At 36.0% G+C, this 24423-nt stretch overlaps 2 long non-coding RNA genes across 3 annotated transcripts in view; both read right to left on the reverse strand.

Moving 5' to 3' along the window:
* Nucleotides 1-4898: 4898 nt before the first annotated feature.
* Nucleotides 4899-14386, reverse strand: LOC110353186 (uncharacterized). The gene is made up of 4 exons (XR_002403375.4): nt 14102-14386; nt 11716-11869; nt 10744-10766; nt 4899-8383 (listed from the first exon to the last, which is right to left on the reverse strand). It is a non-coding gene; the product is annotated as an uncharacterized lncRNA (long non-coding RNA).
* Nucleotides 14387-17730: 3344 nt separating this feature from the next.
* The window catches only part of LOC106017899 (uncharacterized), a 63060-nt gene continuing 56367 nt past the window's right edge, over nt 17731-24423 (reverse strand). The window contains exons 5-9 of one of the 2 annotated variants that reach the window (XR_002403373.4): nt 20791-20883; nt 19171-19311; nt 18323-18427; nt 18133-18225; nt 17731-18027 (exon numbers count right to left, since the gene is read on the reverse strand). This is a non-coding gene — a long non-coding RNA (uncharacterized lncRNA). The remainder of the gene's footprint in view (nt 18028-18132; nt 18226-18322; nt 18428-19170; nt 19312-20790; nt 20884-24423) is intronic. The other variant, XR_003499222.3, reaches the window with a different exon arrangement.

A 24423-nucleotide genomic window follows, 5' to 3' on the forward strand; every position in this document is an offset into this window, starting at 1 on the left:
TGGGAAAATAAATGAGGAAGGATGACATGTAGGAGAAGAATTAGCAAAACTGTTCCTGACATTTGTTAGAAAGAAAAGAGCTCCCAGCAGCGTTGCAATAATGCAATACTTTAACACATGTAGGAGCACCACAGAAACTGAAAAGCCATCAACCTTCATTGACAAAGAAGTAGGTGATTAATTTTGTTTAAATGAAGTTTTAATTGGCTGCTTGAAAAAAAAAAAAAAAAAATCAAGTTTCACCCAGTTATATTGTATTGTTTGTTATTACTTATATCTGTGTTAGAGCAAAAAGAAGGAAAACTGTAAAGAAAAGGAAAGGAAAACTGTACTCCAACTGTAAACTAGAACAAGCTGAATATAGGTTAAGAACATCGCATTTGACAAAAGACAAAATCAGCTATGCAGTACAACTTAGTTTCTAAACTCAACAGCCTTTAGCTAGATCTAAAATTCTGTTTCTTCAAATCCCTATCCCTGAATTCACATTTGCTTCTAAGGCTTGCAGAGAAATGGAGAATTTGAAGTCCTGTGATGTGATCATTCCTCCTGTTGCTCTTGAATCTGAGACTTCTGCTTCTGCTCATGCTCACAGCAGCTCCAGCAGACACTGGTAGACAGAGCATGAAAAAAAAATCCTCTGCGGGAGTACAGAAGGCAAAAAAATGATGGTCCTTGACCAAGGCAAAATAAACTCAGAATTTGTCAGATTCAGGTGTGACTTGTGGCAAGTCACCTGTCTAAATATTCATAGGAAAAAAGTGAGTATTTGATTACTTTTAAATTGGGTCCTTAATCTCTGTAGGCCTCATATATTCTTTTCCTTACAGAAAAGGGTTTTAGAAGTATAAACTTACATGTTCTTAGAGTCCTTAGAACTGTTTAGAGAAAACATTCAGACTGGTATAAACGAAAAAAAGTTTAGAAATATGTACTGGTTTAATTTAAAGCCAAATAAGAGAACTTTGGAGACTGCAATTCATTTCATTCATGGGCGATTCATTGAGATTTATATCAGTCATCATAAAAGCTTGGATGCCAGTTCCAGCTTTCCAACAATCAGAAAGCTGGAGTGAATTTTCAGTTTGGGATTTGCTTTAACTGCCTAAAGTCTCACAATAGAAATTAAGTGCAGTCAACCAGGTACTGTGTTGCATAGGTCACTACTTCTGCATTTGTTTCAGTGTTTTAGTTGAGTTTACCTCCTGACCAGCTTTAATTTGCAAATATAAATGTTTATGACTACAAAATTGTGCAGACAAGCTACATTTTTGTACAGATGGCAGAGTTGGAAATTCAAGTCTCTGATTCATTTATGCAAGTGCCTCTCTTTGCATATCAAATGGCTGGATATGAGATACCATAAGCAGAAGCCTTGCACATATGTATTTTGTGAACAACTGCCGGAACACCAGAATAAATATTTGGCCCTTATTTTACCAAAACCTACCACAGAAACATAGTAACAGATGTCACCCCCTTTTTATTGTGGACTTATTGATATTCCCAGGGTTCAAGGGACAATCACTTATGGTTTATTATGGTATATAGAAAGTCAGTGTTAGTGTTAATTATATATCACTTTCTTTTTTCTTTTTCATTCTTTTTATTTATTTATTTATTTATTTTTACTAAATTGCTATTTGGACTGGATTTTAGGGGAGGGGAGAATAGTCACTAGATTTTGACTTTTTTTTTTTTTTTTCATGTCTACTCTTTCCAGCTACTCAGTGTAAGTACATGGGTCAGCTTTTAAGGAAATATTTTTAGGAAGTCTTTCCTGTGTGAAAAGAAGAACATTCGATATAGAAAAGGGTTGTTCACAAGCAGAAAATTCCAGCAATTAGTTGAGGTCAAGCCCTGTGTCCTGTCTGGACTGCTGTGGGAAGCAGAAGGGAACTGCTCGTGGGCAGCATGGGTTGGGCTGGCAGCAGGCTACTCCCAGCTGCCCTATTTCCCAGGCAAACATATGAAAAACAAACAAAAGTCATAAATATTTGTTTCCAAAATCAGCTTGTTAATGATAGAGAATATAAAAGTCTCATGAAATTATAATTAGATGGAACAATATTTTGAGAGCTCCCAAAAACACAGACATAAGTATCTCATTGAAATAAAACCCAATACACATGAACTTTAGTTCTCTCATGAAAATCAAAATAAAATAAAAAAGCAAATGTGGAGGAAAAGCTCTGTGTATTAGACAAGATTACTAATTTATGAAAAACAACACAGAGTAAACATTATTGCTTTTTTTGATGATATTACCAAGCACCAATAAGTAAGAAGACTCCAATCTATTACGTTATATATGTATATAAGTCACTAGGCTCATCTTGTGATCTTTATTCATGTACTCTTCTGACTTTATGGCAATTTTGTAATCATTATTCAGCCTGTATAGAATCATATACTTCAGTGAATTAAACTGAGAATCAATTTTCTAATTAGCATTACAATTGTTAATGAAATGAAAGATTACATGAGTTGCAAGTGCACAGAGACATAATGCTATCAGGCATTTAAGTCAGACATATTTAAAATATACACTTCCTATTAGTCAAAATTTCCACTTCCTGCTGTCTCTAGAGTTTAGCAAGATCATAAAACTGGAGCAGCATTTCATGGAGTTCCTTAAAGTTATTATCACAGTATTAAATAAGATCTTTCCTGCAAGGGAAAGAAAATGATTGTTCTCTCTCCTAAGCTGACTGTGTAAAATGTTCTTCAATAAAATCCAAGAAATTAATATTCAATGATTTACAGTAAATCTCCTGAGCACTGGAGGTTTGCTCTAGATGGGAAAAGCAAACACTTATGGGGTACATTATTATGATGGCTTATGCTAATTAAATTGAAGCAGAAATGCTTAATTTATGCTTTACCATCAAGTGCAAAGGGGAAAATTCTTTCTTGGTTTAAGCTTTATCTTGTTAAGAGGATTTACCTCCTTATTTCCTATAATAAAGAGCTATTTTTGAGACTATACTGAGAAAGCAGAGACTTGCAGAGCTTTTCTGCTAGTTGCCATGACACTTTGGATCTCAACCTACAGTTCAATACAATGGCTGCAATTAGGTTAATTAGAACATTATCTCAAAGTACACAGCTATTGTAGAAAAGAAGAAACATTCTCACTGAATATGCTGCTTGGCCACCAATACATGATATATATATTTTTTTAAATTACATTTTATAATTATAATGAATAATTTATTTCTTTAGGGGATGCTTGATGTTTAAATATTGTAACTCAAAAAATAAATACAAGTTCCATGTAATATTATATTAGGACATTTGAATGTAAGTTATTTTCTTCTATAAAATAATGAGAGAAAAAATCCCTCTTATAAACGATTATACTATTTTAGCTCATTAACAGTTTCCAAATTCATACGCCTTGATGAAAGATCACACACAGATATATACATATATATATTAATCTCGTTAAAGGAATATTTTTGTATTATTCCCTACTTCTGCGTGCAAATGTGATTAAACTTTATTTTTTCCATTATCACAGCAACTAGACACTCTTCTCTAGGTAAAGGAATCAATTGTGCTAGGTGCCGTTCAAATAGGAGGAAAAGATTTTGTTCTACACCAAAAATAGGAGGCAGGTGTAGACAGAGAAGTACAGGAAATAAGAAAAGAAAATGGTTAGCCTGACGAGGTGGGCCATCAGCTCATCAATAAGCAGCTTTTCCTCTTGTTGTTTCACTAGTAATTACAAAAAGTAAAAATATACAGGAGAAAATGCAGAATTTTATGCATTCTCTAAAAATTAAGCATGGAAGGAACTGCTGAGGAGCCTGTGGAAGAAATGCAGTTCCACTGAAATCAGTAGTTCTGTCAATGATGCCATGACCCAGTTTTTAAGAGTGTACTTTGTAAACTTTTGACTTTAAACTGTTGAACTTCTGAGATAAATATTCAACTACCTAACATTATTTTGTCCAGATCTATGTGGGTGACAAAACCGGCACTCAGACTGTGTGCGGTGTAGAAAGTGGACCTCTGTGCTACATGATGTAAACTGCAAGATTTCAGCTCATCTTAGGAAACAGACTGGACCCGTCAGTGTACTCTGTCGTCCCCAAAATATATTCAAGTGCACTGCCCATCACCCAGAGAAGCTGTACACACTGTATAAACCTGCCGTGGGCAATGACTTAGCAGCATACATCTCATGAATGTCATAGCTGTCGTTGTGAAATATCAAATGCCAAGATTTTCATAATTTATTTCCGCATATTTGACAGGCAGGGACTTTTTGAGGACAGAATTCTAAATTTAAACACTTGTTTCTGCCTTTTAGAGTCTCAAATTGGTTCCCATTCCCAACCCCATTTATCAATCATTTTCACTAATCATTACTGTCTGTATTTATCTTCTGTGATCACTAACCTTCTTTTCTCCACATCCTGAAGACAGGAAAGTTGCTGCCAGACATTATGAAAACTAATGAATATTTCTGAAGTGAAAAGATGGAATACTGACTCCCCAAGGAAAATGATTGCAAAACTCCTTTGAATTCCAGGAAAATCATGTTTTCACTGATAAGGAATGTTAGATGGTCAGCTAAGCACACAAGTGTATCTCACCTAAGGGTGGCTTACACTGGCCCTCTAGGATTTTTGCCCAAAGTCCAGAAACAGAGTTCAGGTGTTGAAGTAATTCTTGATGTTGTTTAATTTAATTTTTCCATTTGTCCAAACATCTCAAGTCATTTTTTTTTCCCATTTCTTCACAGATCTTTACAGGATTATTATTATTATATCCTAATCCTTTGCTTCTCTGAAACAATTGGAAGGTTACTGACCTAGCACTTTAGGTATATCTGACAAGTCAGAAAAAAAAAAAAAAAAAAAACAAAGAAAAAAAAAAAAAAACACACTCTCAGAAAATAAAAATGCCCATAAAACCCAGATAACATGAAATTCTCATACCTTAATATAGACCAAGCACGCCACTAAATCCCAGTTCTCTACACAGGCACGAAGAAATTATTTTGCTCCATTATTTTGCTCCATCTTTAAGACTAACAAAGCAAAGTATTTCAGACCACAAGATGAAATATTTTAACCAAAATGAAATCTTTTAGTTTCCTCTTTTAAATATGAAGGAGAGAAAACATTTTATTTTTTTTTAATCCATCTGACATGATTGCACGTAGAAAAGATTTGCAGTGGTCTTGTACTCTACAGCTATGCTGTGAAGATCTTCCTAGGACAAAGCCTGACATAAGTGGCCTGACTCAGTTCCTAACTTCTAATTCTTATTTCCTCGTTCAACCTTTTTCATTGTTCTATCTGTTCAACAGTCTCTGCTCCGTGTATTTACAGAGTATGCACATGTGTATCCAACAAATAATAATACCATGTAAGGTGTTATTGAGTGAATCACAGCAGACAAAAATAAAATTAATATCTCAATAGCCATTCCTGTACTTAATCAAACAACCATAACCTTTGTAATCAATTTAGAGTCTGGAAACCTGCCATAGTACACACTTTCTAGCTCAATCTGTAGCACTTCATCCTCTCAGTTCTGTTTATCTCCCAGTCCTGAGCGTCAACACAACAACCGTCACATAAAGTTTGGACCCAGAGTAGCATTTTATCTTCCAACTGAAATATTTCACAACAAATAAAGAAAGCAAAATCTGAAATTGTGCTCCTTAAGGCAGTGAAACTTGAATGTGAGACTAGGATATGATAAAATGTGTTAATGTGGGTAGATTCACAAATACCAAACACAGTAAAATGTTAATTTCCCAATGTTACTGTTTTTCTCTTCTGTTTTCATTCAGTTTTGGTAAATACATCTCCTCCTCTTCCAGTCAGCTACGAACACTGCCACCAACCCAGTTTCACATTGCTGTGAACAGATTACACGGATCTCTCTCTCAGCTCCCTATTTCCTCTCTTATTCTAAAAACCAAAAGCAAGAAAGTCCATCCTCACCTTATCTAACACCTTTTCTCCCTCTTCTCTCACCCTGCCACACTGTTAGTGCCCTTTCTTACCTTTTTTCTTCTGTATAGCTAAAACCCTGCTCACTTCACCCAAAGAAGCTGACAAACTGTGGTGCTTTAAACCATAGCAGTAATATCTTCTGCCACTTGTGATCTGGAAAACGTCAGATATTATCTTGTCTATTTTTACTTTACATTCTTCAGTGAGATTATGTTTGTACAGTGCATGGTGCAAATGGAAACCTGCTTCCCACTGGCCTTTCAGCAGGACTGCAAAAAATGAAAACCCACCTGTGGGTGCCAGGGAGTTGGCAACAACCTTGTGGGATGTAAATAACTTTTTGATTCACTGTTCTCAAGCTTCCACTGATTATTTTTTTTATGCAAAGTCTGTTCATAATCTCATTTATTGTCCTCTACTGTAGGGTCTCTGCAGCTGTTTTGCTAATAATAAACAAGCACTCATCCCTCTGCAGAGCTCCCCCCCCTACATTTTCCTTGTTCTGCTTCACTTACTTTCTTACTTCACTCATTTCTTCTTAAACTTACTAAAAGGAGAAAAGGACACTGCTTTTCAGGAGAGCAGAGACACAAAGGAATGGGGACAGAGAAAAAGAAAATGAAAAAAGAAAAGAAAACTCAGCTTCTCTATAGCACATATTTGAGTACTCAAAGGTGGAGATCTGGCTATGCATGTTACCTGAGTAATGCAAAAGCTCAATTCTTGGTTTTACAGCATGGGAGAAACAGGTGGATGTCCAGTGCCTCTGGCTGTCAAATTGCAATTGTCTATGGCAGTCAAATTTCAAAGTAATTTGTAACAAAAATATCACAGAGAAAAAGAGATTCAATCTCACCAAGGAGATAAGGTGTTGGTGTTTTGTTTGTTTTGTTTTTATCGCATTATAAAAAAGTTTCTATTTTCATATATGAAGCAATAAATTCTGAGGTTTACAACCATTCGTTGACATTGCCCATATTAGGGTCTCCAAGATTCTGTTTCCCTTCTGTTTTTTTTCCTGTTTGTGGAAGGGAGCTATGGCTTCCTCACCATTATGGTCTTCTACAGTGTCTTTGAGCAAGTGTGTGTCAGTCTCCTTGGGCAGGTACGTATAATCTCAGGTAACTGAGACCATCTATTTGTCTCCCAAACTGACAATTCCGCATTATATTTACTTATAACATTTTACATATATTAAACCAATATACATGCCATATGCTCTCACTTACAGGAGCAGTTCATATTTCTCTTGAGTATTCTGTCTTTAATTCACTGATGCAATGCAGAGATTGTTGATTTTTTACTAAATTTAGTAGCAGCAAATGCTACTTCATTAGTGCACCCTCCTAGGGTTTGCTTCGCAATAAATTCTGCAAAAAGGCTGCAGACAGGGTGCACACAATACGGGATTTTTATTTATGCCAGGATTCCACCTGGGGCAGTAAAAAACACCAGGCCCTTCAGGCTTACAGGGGTTGCCACTTCCTGGCTTTTCTTCCCTCTTTGCTTTTTTAGGGTCATTCAACCCCAGCTTGAGCACACACACAGATTGAAATGAAGTGCAGTCTTTGTTGGGGGGGAATAAGAACAGTTAAAACTGGGATTAGAGGGAGAAATACAAGCAAGGAAAAATTCCCAACCTTCAGTTCATTGTTCCATGACATATCAATTGCTCCTAGTGAATTTTATGTGAGAATTTATTTATTCGCCAGATCAATTGCTCTACCAGAAAGAAACGTGCCGTATAAAAGCACCTTTCCGAGTCAACATATATGCAGCATAAATAAAGACTGAGTACAAAGTACTTTGCCTTAAAGGCTTGCCAAAGGTTTATAAAAATAAAATTAAAAAATTTTAAAAAATTAAAATAAAAATCACCTCAAAACTGTTACCACAATCATTAAAACAGAAATAAACATCTAGTCATAAGTCAAGTCTACCCCACAAGCACACTTTGACTTTGCTATATAACATGTACATACTGGAGAAAGGCAAATTTAGTGGAAACACCAATTAGTACTCAAGAATATATTTTAAGAGCTACTTTTCAGTAGTACAAAAATGCTTACAGGTCACGGTTAGGGGAAGAGCCTTAACTGTGATACACATGGCAGCACAGGCTATGAAAACAAAACCTTTCTTTGAACAGCAGACTGCAGAAGTACAAGAAGTGTCCCCTGCTGCCACTTGCTGACGGGCAGGCCAAGACCCCTTGCCCGTACCTAGCCCTGCTCTCTAGGGTTGGATCCAGAGGCAATAGCAGACCTACAGATGAATAACTTTGTTCTTGTTTGAAGAGATCTTCAAGCATCAGTGACCTTCGGTAAGCATGAGATCTCTCCAGGTTGCTGTGCCCAGCTGAAGAACAAATTCAGATCTAATCTGATCCTCTGAAACTGATGGACCTAAAAGAAAACAGAAAATACATTACAAATCTCTAAAAACTCACAAGCTGCTTTTTTTTTTTTTTTTTTTTTTCTCCACCAAGGTGTATTGTTTACATTGAATAGGGGAAAGGACCAGAAACTACATTATTCCCATACGAAATCCAGAATACTTCTTCACCACAGACTTTAAGGGACTAGAACGTTATGGTGAGGAACAGCGAGATACCTGCAACACAGATGCATACTCAAATACTGGTGTCATCAGACAGTACAGCACAGCCAGTAAATCAGTGGACTAAGCCAATTTGCTCCAGTAAGAGAGAAGTATGGATTTCATTATCCGAGGCCTTCTCAGGGCAAGAGCCTTAATGGCTGCAATGAGCTCAGTAGGAAAGGGTAGCATCTGAAGGCAGAGAAAACCTCCGATAGTTATAAGTACTTCAATTTTTATCCCATAAACAAATCAGATGGGATGAGGTATGCAATAGCTTTTTTATGATAATTATATCTGTTTGTTTGGTCTTTTACCAGATCGTTAAAGCTACTGAGGTTTCTGGAGAGCCATATTTTTTCCCTTGAACCGTTTCAACTGTTCTTATTTGATTGTATTGGAGTTTCATGATGATAAAGATTTATAAGTAGTCAAGAAAAGATATGTTTAAAAAGCCTTCTAAATAAAAATAATCCTTTCCATTTGAAGGAATTGAAGCAACATTGTTTGTGTTTTTTTGTTGTTGTTGTTGTTTTGTTTTGTTTTTTTGCATTATGAAAAAGAGGAAAACAACATGTTGGCAAGGTAAAAATATTTTAATTTTTCCTTAATGTTACAGAAGAAATGAGGAGGCAAGCAGAAAGAAAAAAATTTTAGTAGTGAGGTTTGGCACAAGTTCAAACATAAATGTTTCTTCTTGCATTGGGATTGCAGGATCAGGTCATAGGAACAAAATCAAAAGTAACCTCATGCTAGCCTAGAACTCAGTTCTGGAAACAATTATTAATTTGACTTAATCTCTTGCATTGGATTGCAGTTTTAAAACCATGGGATGAGGCAGTTGGAAAAGTGTGAACTGACACAAAGACACGTATACCTAATAGCGTTTCCACTAGAACATTCAATTCTGAACTGAAATTTAAATTCACGCTTCTAATATAACACAGTACAGTGAGGGCTGGCTTGAAGGAAATCAAGCTCTGAGACACCTTGTAGAGCAACACTTCAGTTTTACCATTTAACAGTCTGAGAAATCAAACTATGACTGAGAAATACCAATTTATTTCTACAGTTACTGCCCAAATTTTTGAACACGTGATTAGATTTAGAAGGGCAGTGTTTTCTAATTATAAACAGTTGTGTCTATGAATTTTAGCAGCTTTCTGTAGCATGCTGAGTCCAATGACAGCATTTACCACCTGCATTGCAAATCTCAGAAATTTAATTATAATACTGTGCACATATCCCTGCAGTTTCAGCATCAGTTACTCTATCACATTGATATTATTTATTGTACATGCTTAATCTTGTCACTTTCTAGTAGATTTTAATATGCTTCTTTGTATACTACACAGTAGTATGGAATTTAGACAGAAATTTACATAATTTTACAAGATGTAAACCTACCTTCTATTCAAATCAATTAAATATAATCTGTCTGTATATCACTTTTTTTGTTGTTTTTGTTTTCAAAGTCTCCATCACATCAATACGCAGTTTCATTTTCAGGAAGCAGGATTTCATACGGTACATTAGAAGTAACATTTCCTTCCATTAAAACATTCATTTACATTTTTAAGATGAGACATTTTTCAAGAAAGTAATGATTTTTGAATGTAACGTATTTTAAATCAGTGTACAAAAAAGTTTGTTTTTTGAAGCCATTGGTCTTAAATTTGCCATGGTCCCAACATCCAGTCTGCATTGCCATAGTCACCCTGTCACTGCCTCGGAAGGGAGGGGGGGGAGTGGTAGGAAATGAAGAAAGACAAAACATTAGTTTAGGAGATGCAACAGTCATGGCTTGATTTTCCTTCTAGCTCTGGCAGTGGAGATACAGCAAAGCCTACTTCTCCAAACTCTTCTTTTCCACCAGCATTTCCACCTTTCTATAATTACATAGGAGTTGACCTAAGTGACCTAAGTGGGGGCTCATAGCGCAGCAGCTTTGACATGACTCTGGATCAAAACACAGGTATACTGTCTCCTGCTTAAATATAAACTATGTTAAGAAAGATAGTCCCATGCAAAATGTTTACCTGAAAAGATGTTGATTTTTTTTTCTCTAGTTCCATCATCAAAAATACCTTTTTCTCATTTTTTTTTAATAAGAGAAGCAACTATTGGGAACTACAGAAAAAAAAAAAAAAAAAATGTTTATCCTTACCGTGATTCCTCAATATTATTTTTCTGTGAAAAACAAAACAAACAAAAAAAAAAAGCAGAATTTTAGTAGTAGAAAATAGAAAACAGACACTGTATAAAACGGAATAAAATCATTGAAGACAGTTTGGTTAGGGTTACCATGGCTAAACACCACCCTGATTATACTGCTTCTCTTTGTGGTGCCACCAAGGAAAATTCCTGGATGTTCCATGTACCATAAAAGACTTCCAGTCCCCCTCAGCTGGTGCTTTGGATGACTTTAAGATGGCTTTAAGTCACCAGCATCTAAGGACATGTGTTCTGTGTTCACAGCCTCTGCAGGAAAGCAAAGCAGAAGCACTAGGGGAGAGCTGGTGTCCGGGACATCAGCAGTGGTTTTCAGTTCTTGTTCAGGGGACTGCAAACCTCAAGCACTGTGGGGAAGTCCCATGATATGGATGTGCTTGAGGCTCTTTGAAAGTGCTCTCAGGTAGTCTGAATGCAGCTGGGGTATAGACTTAAAGAGCTGCAGACAGACAGAATAGTTATATTTTTAGCCTATTTAACCACAGACTGGCATGCTTTAACGTTGTCTGCACTACAAGGGAGTGAGAGACTTGCTTCTGCACTACTGGCACTGACAATAACATTTGTGTTCAAACAGTTGAGCTTGCAAGTGAGCTTGAGGAATACTTCAAATCACTCTCTGCAATTATCAATCAAATAGTACATGAAGTGAGCACTGTTCCTCACCCTGTCCTTACAAACACATTCAGTGCACTTTAGCAAAGAAAGCCTATCCATATAAAATGAATCTTGACCAAATTATTGAGCATTTACCCCAGTAGCTTTCCTCTTTTCCTTTTTTCCCCTTTTTCATCTTTTTTGTCCTTTTTTAAGTTGGAGGAGTCACATTCCTCCAACTGCAGAACACAAAACCTTCAGTATTACTGATACACTCAGAGAAAATTAACCAGAAAAAGAAAAATCTTACAAGCTTGAATATTCAATAGTTATCATCAGAGCCTTGGTTAATTCTGTACAAGTTATCTTCATCCAGGTCCTATGGTGAAATTGGCATACAGTGGCATTGGACATTCTTCTATAGTCTAATGTAAAAGTCTAGTATGCCATCCAAAGCACCGTACCTAAAAACAAAAAGAAAAAAACAAAAAAAAACAAAAAACAAACAAACAAAAAAAAAAACCACAAACAATATAAAAAATGCATCCACTGCTCTATCTTTAACATACCTATTTCAAAATCAGATGTTATCCAACTGACTTTCTCAATGACTTTCGGAAATAATTAAAGAAAACTTAGGGAGTACATTTATATATATATATCTATGTGTATATAATATGATTGCCATAATACCTTAAAGTGGCTAAATTCAAAATCATAAGTTCTGATGTATAGAAGCCATAAAATTCCACTGATAATATATTTTTTCTTTTTACTTTTAGTGGAATTTGGCTAAAGTATCATATGCTGAATACTTCAGAGAAGGAGCTATGATGTGGTGTAATGGTATATATTTGGGCACAGACTTCAGGTCTTCTTCTAATATAACTATCCCTGCAGGAATTTCATTAGATTAGAACTAATTACCGGCAAAAAAAAAAGCATGATCGGGATCCAGTACTATGAAACTCATTTCACTCATCAGACAAGCGAACAGCATTTCCAAAGAGATGCTGATATCCTTTCATTGAAAGCTGTGTATAGAAAAGGCTCAAAGCCTGCTTTCAGTTAAACTATATGAGGCAAGGAGGGGGAAAGTAGAAATGAAGAAGAGAAGGAAAAGACATACGTAACCAAGATGTGCTCCAACCTGTAGCACTTCTGCCTGTCATCCTCAGATGAAAACAAGGCAAACTCTTGATATTGAGGTGACACCAAAAATAGCTCATGTAAGCCTCGTATTACACAGATGAGGAAAGCAAACAAACACATCATATCTGAGTCTGCTGGAGATATAAAGATTTCATCCTATAAAGCAGCTATTATATTTCCTTCGGCCTAGCAGTCACTGGCTCTGAGGCAGCTGCAACAGCAAGATTTTATTTCTGTCGAAGCAATTGCAGAAGGGGTCATTCATGCTGAAAGAGAGGATGAAATAAAGATGCTTCACTATGCAGACATTTTCATGGGAAGGAATGAGGCTTGTACAGTTGGGACCCAGCCTAGTCACTATGTCCGTGACCCCAAAGAAGTCTGCCACAAGTGCCACCACTGCAAAGCCAGAATCTGACCCCTAGAGGAATAAGCATCTGCAAAGCTCTGCATGTATTTGTATCTATGTCTCCTCCAGATGATAGAAATGTGAAATATTTTTCAGGTTTGTTGTGCATGAGAACAAGAAATGCAGTGCTCCAGAAATAGCTGAACTCAGTGCATTTGCCCTTAATACTGTTTTTGACAGGAGAGGGCCAATGAACACAACACACACTGACAAAAGAACTGATAATGATGAGCAGAAAAAGAAATGACATTGTTAGTTCTGCAAGATTCTTCCCTTCAAAAATGTTTGTGCCAATACTGGCACATAATTCACATCTTTAATGTTCAACCTTGTTTGCCTTTAGAAAGTAAATATTTGTCAAATCACTGTACTCTCTGAAGTTCCTCTGGGTTTAAGACAGAAATTTCTCCTCAGACACTGAGGGAGACTCAGCCAGAGGGAGACCGCAGGAATTCAGAGCAGAAGATAGAAGCTCAGGCCTAGATGAAAACAAAAGTTCTGAAGAGTTAGAGTCTGACCTAAGGCAAAGGACTGGCTAGAGTTTCCAGCTCCATGGCTGTCACACAGAGCGATCAAAGCGAGGGATACGGTGTTTTAGAGACCATCCCCTGAGTGGTTCAGAGTCAGCCCACTTGGGAGGGTCATTTACAAAATGATGGAAAGTGCCACCTGCAGCCTAATCACCGAAGCTTGTGCAGGCTTTTCTGCTGGCCACAGACCTCAAGCATAATTTTTCTCCACTAACATCCCTCTGCAGATCTCCAAAAGCCCCATTCCTCAGTAAATCACCTCATATGACAACACTGTAATGACTCCCATAATACCAGATGGTCGGTGAAAATCCTAAAATATCAAACACTTATTCTAGCGTATGCTTATAGCTGGAATTTTCAGGAATGAAACAAGGCAAAATTTTCAAACTGAATAAAAAATTTTGAAGTTTTCCTCCCACCCATTTTATTTTCAAGAATATCCAATTAATTTTTCAACACGTTTTACTTTATTGACTTGCAGTGTTCTCTAACGTTCGATGGGCAGTTTCTACTCTGGGCATCAAAGTAGCTTAGGATACCTTTGCAAATTGCAATTTTAATGCAGAAAATGTGTTGTCTTTATCTACATAAAAGTGTCTTACCATTTTCATAGCTTCCTCTAACAGTGAAGACAGGGAATGGGAGCCAGCCTACTGACAAAGTTGAGAGAAACAAACGAACAAGAAAAGAAAACAAAACTTAAAGATTTTAAAGTATCTGTGTACAAAAATTTTTGCAAAATGTAGATTTAAACTACCTTGAATTTAATTTCATAATTAAACAAAGGAAAATTTGAAGCTAAGGAAATTACCAAAATAAGATGGCTCTGATTGTATTTGGCAATATTTCCTGCATTATTCCCGTTAGCCACAAGAATAATTTGATTTTTTCTTTGCTAGTCCTTCTGAGACAATGTCAGTGTTGAGTCCATAAGCATTTTGAGAATTAATTAAAATGTCATGAAATAGTTATTTCATTAGCATATATATGGTCATAAAAATAATTATAATTACTTCTTAGAGGTGGAAGAGAGTTAAGTTTGATTGATGGAATTAATGAAAATATGGACAGTTCCAATATACTAAATTGCAGAAACTTGGAGAATTAACTATCTACTATGCAAAGTTATAATAATTACTGTAAGCACTTTAAAAGATTAATATTCAACAAGAATAATGTATCTTAGAGCCTAAAATACCCATTGCAAATTACAAATGTATTTTCAACTGTTTATATCATATTCAGAAGAGAAATATCATTTTGATTAACTTCCAAGGTCTCCTAGATTAATAGGTATTTGCAGACTTCCAGAGTCCAATCAATCCCTTTAATCTTGTTATCAGATGCTAAACAGCTGGGTGACCTGATTTAAGTGTATGATTTTAAGGAAGTAATAATGTCTAATAGTTTTCAAATGCCTGCTAAGAATTTTCAAGCTGTATAATAAACCCAAAAATAGGCAAGTAAATGATATTAAAATAAACATTATAGTTAACATTGGAATGCATATCAACTGCTTCTGCAGCCATAAGCAACCTACACGTAATTTTGTTTCTTTTAATTTATTCTGTTTTAAAGACCTGCAACACAGTGATGATATCCTTAGAAGCCCAGGTGAACCCAACTCTGCAAATTGGAAAATTCTTAAGCTGAATAAAATCCTTGCAATTCATTAGCTGAGACCTTCTTATGAAAACTACCCATAATTCACAAGAACTTAGGGCCTGAGCTTCCTAAAGAGTGCTATTTCAAAAAAGTATCCCTGCCCTGATAGGCAAACCTCCCTATTACTTACAACATACACTTATGTTTTGGGGTAGGCTGTCCACAATAAAAATGACCTCCAAGATCTGCTTGGTATCCCAGCTGCAACAAAACAGGCTGATATGAAGCACAGCAGAGATACTTTAATTAGTATTAGCTGTCCATGTACCACATTTCCACATGCCAGGTTGTTGATTTCTTTATTTTTTTTAAGCAACTGCCAAATTTGTGAAGAATTATTTTTTAGAAGCATTAGCTGCATTTTAAAGGTCTTTTCTTTTTTTATAAGACATTTCCAATCTCACACCCCCCCCTCCAATCACACAAACAGTTCGGACCAAAAAAGCACTATATGGTAGGAAGAGGCAGGAGGGAGTGGGCACACACAGCTGTACATGCTGCTGCCAGGGAGTTTGTTTTACATCCTTGTATTGATACAGACACTTTGACAATTGTTGTGCCAGCTTCTCACAAATGCCATGTTTTGCAAAATGCCAAGTTAAGCAATTATTTATTTTTTTAATGTATTATACTTTGAATTATTTTCCTGAGGGAGCATATGGTAGAAGGTGACACGTTTAAAATGGTCTTGCTGATGGCTGATACCTGGGAAAGTGGAAGCTTCCTCAGACGGTGTAAATAACTGCAGCCTCTCATTGCAAGATTTGCCTTTTTTATTCTGCCTGTGAAGAAATTACTACCATGGACTTGCAGTGTCTCCTAGCAATTTGAGTTCTTTTTTCCTTGAGCCATAGTCCTCATACTGGCAGTTCCAGGGATGAAATTTTATTTTCTCCCTCTCAGACTAACCTTTGGTTCACAATCCCTTGAAATATACAACACATACTTCCAAAAGACTGATTTATCTCCAGCACTGCAATAACATAACAGGAGAAGAATAAAATGAAGTTGAACTAGGCTACTGCTATTTCTAAATTAAAAAGCAGCAAGATGATCATAGTGTACTAAGACTTATTTTAGGGTTTGTTTTCACTTGAGCATTACCTGATTAAATAAGGAGCCTTTAACCTAAGGGAGTGCTTGGTCAGTCAAAGAAATATTCTGCTAAGGAAATACTTTTCAGGATAACTTTTATCCTTAATGGCTTCTTCCAAGGAAGGAAACAGAAGTAACAGGTGATAGAAGCAATGTTTGATGATTATCTTTTTGTACCTCCCTATGCAGCAAAGTAGCTGCAACCTACTTCCAAAGGATGCTTGGAAAAGTCTTCCTGCAAGAATAGATGTCTTTGCAGCACATTACTGTCCCTGATCTGTACCTTTGCACCTGTCTCATGCCTTGCACAACTGCAGGACTGCTCTTCAGCATGGGCAGTCTGGGGCCAGTTGGCAACTTCTGTTTCGTGCAGGCTGAACTTCCCTTTGCAGTGGAGCTCAGCTAGCTTGTTGTAGCTTCTCTTTTTGTATTTATATGGTCAGCGTTTTAAACCTGAGTTTCTTCCCTTCAAACAATTGTACTCCCAGTGTGAGTTAAGAACAGGTCTTTAATTATTCATTTTTCTGAAATGTAAGCACTATCTCAGAGCAAATTTATGTTTCTGATCACTCCTCAAAACTAGGCATTGGAAAACATGCACCTCTGAATGAGTATAATGGAGTCACAGAGGAACCTAAGAACAGTTGCACAGGTAATGGTGTCTACTACCCCCCAAAAAAGCAAAGTACCTTCCTCCAAAACGTATTTGTGACATTTCAATTTGAAACACAGCAACAACATTAGAAATGCAATGTATTCTAAACCAACTTCACATGCATATAGATCATTCATCAGGACTGGAAACACATCCTATCCCTAATGAAAGTATTTTCCAAAATAAACACAAACTGGAAATATATCTACTCCTGAAGCTATAAAGGATGTACAACAACAAGTAACTGAGTCCAGATGCCTGCCCATGGCCCAGGTTCTGCAAAAGAACCCTACTGGCTACCGTCGCTGGGAACTTTTGTCACAGCTCCCGCACAATTAGAATTCTATCAGTGAAATCATTCACTTTTAAAAAGAAAAAAGAGTTGCTCTTGTTGGATATTTGAAATAGGACCTCAAGTTCAACAGTATTGCAGACTTGTAAACAGATACATTTAAGGACTTACATTTTTCAAGTAGAACTGTCAGAAGCATTTTATATTAACTTCACCATTTTTTATTCTTAGCAGTATTTAACCATTGTCCTATTTAACCATATAGGGTTTCTACCTCCAAAATTCAGGAAATACAAATGTAGGGACAGCATTGAACTCAAATTGCCATCTATATAAAGAGAAATAGAGTAAAAATATTTTTAAAAAATATGAATAAAAGATACTGCTGACTGTGTTAAAAAAGGACAACCTTTTTTTTTTAAAAAAAAAAAACAAAAACAAACAAAAAAAAAAAAAACCAAAACCTCTTTGCCATGTTTTTACCTAGATTTACTATAACCTAACTTATTTTCCAACTGATTCTGTCAAGTGATTCTTATATTTCCTGCCAGTTTAGAAAAATGCAGGTGCTTGCATCTTTCAGAGCCTTTGTGGATATTGGATAACTTAGTCTAACCTACTTTTCTTTCCTAGAAATATTCTATGGTCCCTTATGAATGTTACAAAAGATTCACAAACTGTTGCGTACAGTGGCAAAAGCTTACATTTCCAGGATTGTCATTTAGATGTGCAGAAATTTCACCCTCTTTTTTCCTCCTCTTCCCAGTAGGCTAGACTGTGATAGGAAAGCCTTTAAAAGGAATTTTTATGCCTTCTAAAACCTATAGAAAAAAAATAATGCAAATTATAAATCTCCTGTGAACAGTTACCTGTACTCCCACAGATTAAAATGCATGCAATACATTGAAAAATACTTTTCTATACACCTTTAAGATGATCCGTTGCATCCCAGAATTACTATGTATCCCAAATGGCAGAGTGTAGGAATTCCCTGCATACTGCTACTTTTTTCCCTGTCCCTGAAATGACCAAGCAAATAAACACATAAATAAAATATACAGAAACTCAGTGGGTGGCAATCCAGATTGGGTTTCAAACATGTAGTAGTTTACTGACTTAAAGCATATGAAGGTATTGTTGCTTGGAGGTAGCAGATTTTTCTTCTGATGTCCTGAGGATCAGAGCTATCACTCTGTTCACATCTTCTGATGTAGTTGAGTTCTTGAAAACATACAAAGAAAAAAATATCTTATAGCATGTAATTAAAAAATACCCCATAATACAGAGTCTTGAACAATGACACAAAAATCACATCCTTATTGTGGAATTTGATTGGGTGAGTTAGAAGTCACAGAACAGGAAACAATTCCCACTGAGTTCTGGGGTGGTTTATAGCATGTGCACCTCTCAACATTTCATTTAGGCAAACAAAAATAATTATTTGAATGGAAGGAATAAATCTGCTAGCAAAATCTGATCACAAAATCTACTTTGTTTACAGAAATCTGAAGAATATTCCTGTCCAAAGACCTAATGACAACTGGTGCTGAAAAAAAAAAACAACAACAAACATTCATAGCCTCAGAGTATATGACGTATTTAATGAATAGTGGCTGCTGTTCACAGTTAATGTACAGAAAACTGCATGTTCTTGCCTGCAGTACACTAGGCTATTACTTTATCAAAGATTCATTCCTTAAAAGTATATTGCATTTGGAGAAGAGAAGACTAAAGTATTTCATGATACTGTCTATGTATGACAGGTGCTTTACAGTATTACTACAGAAAAATAATATGCTTTTTTGACTCTAAAATACAGCATTTTCTGCTCATGACCACTCAGTGTGGAAAATCATCGGCTTCAGCCATGTCCACTGATTCACTGAATACTTCTCCAAAGACATAAGTTTGGTTCCAAAGGTAGCTACCTGTTTCTGAACAGCAGGTAAGGCCTAGCCCCATACCTTAACATTTTCTGGTCTTTCTCCAGTGCTTCCCCACAGATGTAGAAGGTGCTCTCTGTACACAGCAGAAACACTTTATGCACACCAGTTTGCAGACCCTCCTCAGCTGCATTTCATCCACAAAGTATAGTGCTTGTAGACCTAGAAAGATTATAACCTTGAAGATAGCGTTATTATTTCTGTTTTTAAACCATCCCTTAAGCTTCATAGTAGTTAGCTGTGTGTTTCATTACTGAGGACGAGGAAAAAAATATCTTCAGTTTTCCTCTACTATCATTCAGTCCAATAAAGTTTCCCTTTGTAATCAACCATATAGAGATGTCCACAGGTAGGAGAGAAGGAAAATAGTTGTATTAATAGCTCTACCCTCTAAAGGAGAGCCCTTTCCCCATTGATGGTGGGCATAGAGCACAACTTTTCTCTCCTTTGTTTCCTCCTGTTAGGACAGAAGAGCTGGAGAGGACCATCCTATGCCATCTTCTGCAGGGAACATACTATGAGTACTTCACTCAATGATCCTTATGGGTCATTGAATCATATTTTGACTCTATGATCTTTTTGCCACAGCTGAAGGCAGAGTGAACAAGACAGAAGCCTATCTTCTGAAGATGTCTTTGAAAGCAAAAGTTTAGAAATGAAATTTCAAGCCTTTTTTTTTAAAAAAAAAAATCAGAAATATTTATACATATGTTTCTTTACGGGGCAGAAGGTAGAAGAGGTAAAAATTGTTTTCTTGGATTCAAACGTTAGACAGGAGAGCTAGGATGTTCTGCTGTAGTTGAAACACTGATTCCTTAATCTTGGCACTTTTATAACCATTGTGAAGTGAGCAGTAAGTAATAAGCCCTGGAACATTATCATTTTGCTACTAACGTCTCGAAAGTGAAGGTGACCTTTTTTTTTTCCTAAGCTATAATATTCAATGGCTAAGCAAACATTTCCTCCCCCTTTCCAAGTAAAAAATGAAAGTTTTAGTTTCATTTTCTACCTTAGCAGCACTTCTCTATTACTAACTTGACTAGATACCCGATTATGCAATAAAGCGTTGATACATACATGAAAAAAACTACACGTTATGACACATGCAGTCTATGCTAAAATATATGGAGCCTTTTATAGGCCACTGCTCTGGGATATATATTTTTACTCAGCATCTTTGATTATGCTGCCACCAGCAGCTTTCAAGACATAAAAAGGCAAATGACAGGTGCTGTCAGTGACTCAAACAAAAGCTGTGGAAATTCACTGAGCATATAATACCGTAGATTTTAGCAAAGCTAAAAACCCATGGTAGCTTTGACTAACTTGATCTCTCAGAAAGCTATTTGAGGAAGAGAGTCACAAAATAATGAATTGGATGTAGAGTTACATAACTAAGAATCCCCCAAGGTCTTGTCTGCTGCCTTATCTCATAAGTTGTAATGATTTTCATGTTAGATCAAAGAACAGCGTAAAGTAAAATTGAGATGAAAACAACTATTTCATTGCCCTCAAGTGTACAGCTTTTGTTTTAAGACACTCTTAAGCAGCACCGTAGAAGGTATTTCTCTTTATATAAATGATTTTTTATAAGTTTTTTTCTGTGATGGTGCAAACAAGTCTGCCATTGGAAGCACACACCTTGTAGCCCAGTTGTTTCTCCCAGGTCGCTGATAGCCAGGTGGAGCTGGTACTGCCTTTCCATTTTTGATGAAGGAAAGAAGTAAAGATTGCCTGCACAAGGAGAGAAACTGGAAGAAACTTAGCTTGGAATTTAAAGAGAAAAGCATGCAGTCAAAGTACACAGAACAAAAATGGTCAGGAAAGCATTAAATTTCTCATATGTAAGCAGGAAGAGTGGCATTTGCTGTCTTGTGGGTCTTGGATTTGGTGGCATCACAGACTGCAAGTGGAATGGGCACACTTCTGGATTCACCACAGAGAGCTGTGTCTTATGGATAACACTGTAGGCATTAGAATGATTTCCCTTCTCAGGGGCTAGGACTTCAGCAAGAAGTTATGGAAAGTAAGGAAAGAATGATGATGGAATTACAATACAATCTCACGAATCTGTAGTGACAGGATACCCTGAGCACCATGAGATATGGCTAATCAGATTTGGAGTATTCTGACTCCCACAAAAGCTCAGGGAACAAGAATTTATGAAAATTTTATACCATACGGACTGTTACATCATTAGCATGCAATCAATTTCTCAGCAAACAGTTTTTCAGCAGAGATCAATCTTGCCAATAGTTCAAATATTAGTAAATTGTTAAGGTCAAAAAGGGCAACAATGCTTAATATATGTTTGACATTTTAATGAACTTTACAGTAAGTAGGAACAAAGAGATCTTAGCCCTGTTCCATAAAGCGGTGTAGAAGACTATACTTGAATTGTGCATTTTTAAAAAAGTAATGAAGTCTCAGATGTTTTTTTCCACTAACAACATATTTTATTTACAGCAGTGTAACAGATTTCATTTCCACACAGATACAATGACATGGATAGGTGATTTTAAGGAATTATCTACTAAAAGAAATAAGAAATTATTTTCCAAACTCAAAGGCAAGTCGTTTGCTTCCCCTTCTTCATACATTATGAATGAATTAATTCTCCAATATTTCTTAATACACAATTTATTATTAAAGTTCAGGGATAAAATCACATGAAACATGAAATGAAAATGCTTATTATCAGAAATGGAAAACTAATAGTTTGTCAAACTTAGTTTCATCTTCAGTTCATGAAATATTCATGATCACATCTTCAGTTGTTTAAATTTGTTATTTGGGCTAATGTAATACTTGCTCCCTCCAATGTGTTTTGTTTATTGAACATCAGTGTTCATTACTCCAAACCTGCATGTGATTTTCATTGGTCAGCTGTGGCTAACCACATAATCACATTCAGGAAATTTCCCTTTCTCGACTGGATGAATATGATTCTCTAATACAGGAAGAGTTATTCATGTTCTCAAAGGCTTTGAAACACTCTGGGAGAGTTGGAAAATAAGTGGGTTAGGGAATTACAGAAAATGTTCAAGCTTTTTCTTTCTGGCTCATAGTTCCCATCTAGCTAGTATAAGATTTATTGGCTGTTTGCAAAATTTGAATTTATTTATTATTTTCTCATGGTCATATGAGCAGGTGCTGAGATACAAAGAATGAAGCTGTTTTTTGTTTACACCTGTTTTAATTGAAGACACCAGATTTCTGGCTAGGGGTTTTAAAATCTACCCTATTGCTGTGGTCAATTAGGCGCTAATAAAATATATTTTTGCCTGTTATTACGAGCTTAAATTTGTGTGTACGGAGGGGAGGAGAGGGGGGAGGGGGAGAAATAATACTTGATCATACAAATACCTGGGGAAAAGCCAACCCACAAAGTACATCTTTAAAAATATCTTTTTTTTTTTTTTAATTTTTCCTTGTAACTACTCTAAGTTTCTTACTATTCACCCATTCATGCCCCAAACTACTACCAGCTTCTAAAAATATTAGAAAAGAGTGCTGTTGCCAAGTACTTGACTTATTTGAAGATAATTTTATCTAGAATCCAATATTGCAGAGTGCTCAACTGTAGAACAGCCTGATAAAACTAGATAAAAGCATATTCAAGTTACCCTCAGGGGCAAAGCATGCACATGGGAAGAAGGAGAAGGAAATAGTATATGGTGTGACATGTTTTCCCTGATACAGGCCCAGAAGATTTAGGTCTAAAATTCCTTTGAGAAAGTTTAATTAAAAATAGGCATAACAATCAAAAAACTTTTAAGAATTAGACCAATTCCCATCAACACAGATAGGTTATAACTTCGAAAAATTAACAAACAGCAGATAAATAATCCACAGTTTCAAAAGAAAAAAAAAAGACTACTTGAGGACATATATAACTTAGACTATGGTGCTGTCAGTCCATTTAATGAATGAAAGTTGCACTTGGAGTACCATAAAATGATTCAATTGTACAGAAATATCTCTGACAAATTTGTCCTTTAGCAACTTCATTATTCTGTTTTGAATCAACCTAGATTTCTTCATCTATTCTTTCTCTTCTACTGAAGCTAGTAACGTTACTCACTCTAAAGTAGGCCCATCGTACAAGTAGCGCTTCTATTGTCCATTCATTACTAATCCACCACCAAGCTTCTCAGCAGATTTCCCACCCCTGCTATAGCAAAGCAGCTCTAGATGGGCAGTTAGTCCAGCCAGGAGCTGCCTCAGCAGCAGGAGCAAACCTGGCTAGTTAGTGAGATCCTTAATGATCTCATCCTTGGGTCATCTTCCTGCAGGGAAACATACTTTGGATGATACATTTGCATTATACAGCTTTCGCCTGCAGCTAAGTGAAATTTGCATTTGGACTTAGCTGGCTGTGTGATTTTGTCCAGCCACTCACCCTGCTTTTTTCCTGCAAATTGTAGAGTTAATACCTTTATAAAATACTGTGCAAAGACATAAATTATTACATTTCTAAAAGTACAAATGTTAATTATCAAAATTAGTACTAGATTAATGCTAAAACTAGTGCAGAATTTAACAGGTAACAACAAAATTCTTCAATTCATTTTAAGTAAATATTTCATGATCTGTTCTGTTTCTTTTTAATGAAAGGTATGTGCCATTATAAATCTTCCACTCCCCTTACTATGTACCTAGCTCAAATATTTTCTTCTTTGAACTACAAATCAATAACCAGTTTTATGAAATGATAGAATAATTCTTTACCATGAAATCTAAAATCCTCAAAACGTCTCTATTTCAAATTATTTAAGGATTCTTGTTTACATAATGTAAGACCTAACTCATTCAGCTAAAAGAATCCCAACACTAGGACTTCAGAATAGGGGATGAAAGTAAATTTTATGGGCATATTAGATCACAGACAAATTCTACACTAGGGTTATACAAATATACCTTTCCACATTTTTTTCCTATAACTGATCAGTTGCAGAAAAGTTTATTTATGCCTTAAAACATTTTTCATTCTTGCATGAAGTTGAAGATTGTAACGTCTAAGTAGATTAATTGAAATGAGATAATCTTGAAGGTGAAAATAGACTGACAGGCTTGTAACAGAAAAACTTTGGCATCTGAATTTTTGTCTCTAGACAAAGCATGGGCAGCATACATGAAAGTTATGGCAAAACTTTTTGCTCTGCGTATTTCTGTTTCCTACTGGTTTGGGAGCTGACAATTTTACCAGAAACTAGCAAGCATTTGCTGGTTTGTTGTTTGAAAGCAGAAAAATATTTCAATTTCTTAGAGAAA

Source organism: Anas platyrhynchos, chromosome 9 (assembly GCF_047663525.1).
Source record: "Anas platyrhynchos isolate ZD024472 breed Pekin duck chromosome 9, IASCAAS_PekinDuck_T2T, whole genome shotgun sequence".
Classification (NCBI taxonomy): domain Eukaryota; kingdom Metazoa; phylum Chordata; class Aves; order Anseriformes; family Anatidae; genus Anas; species Anas platyrhynchos.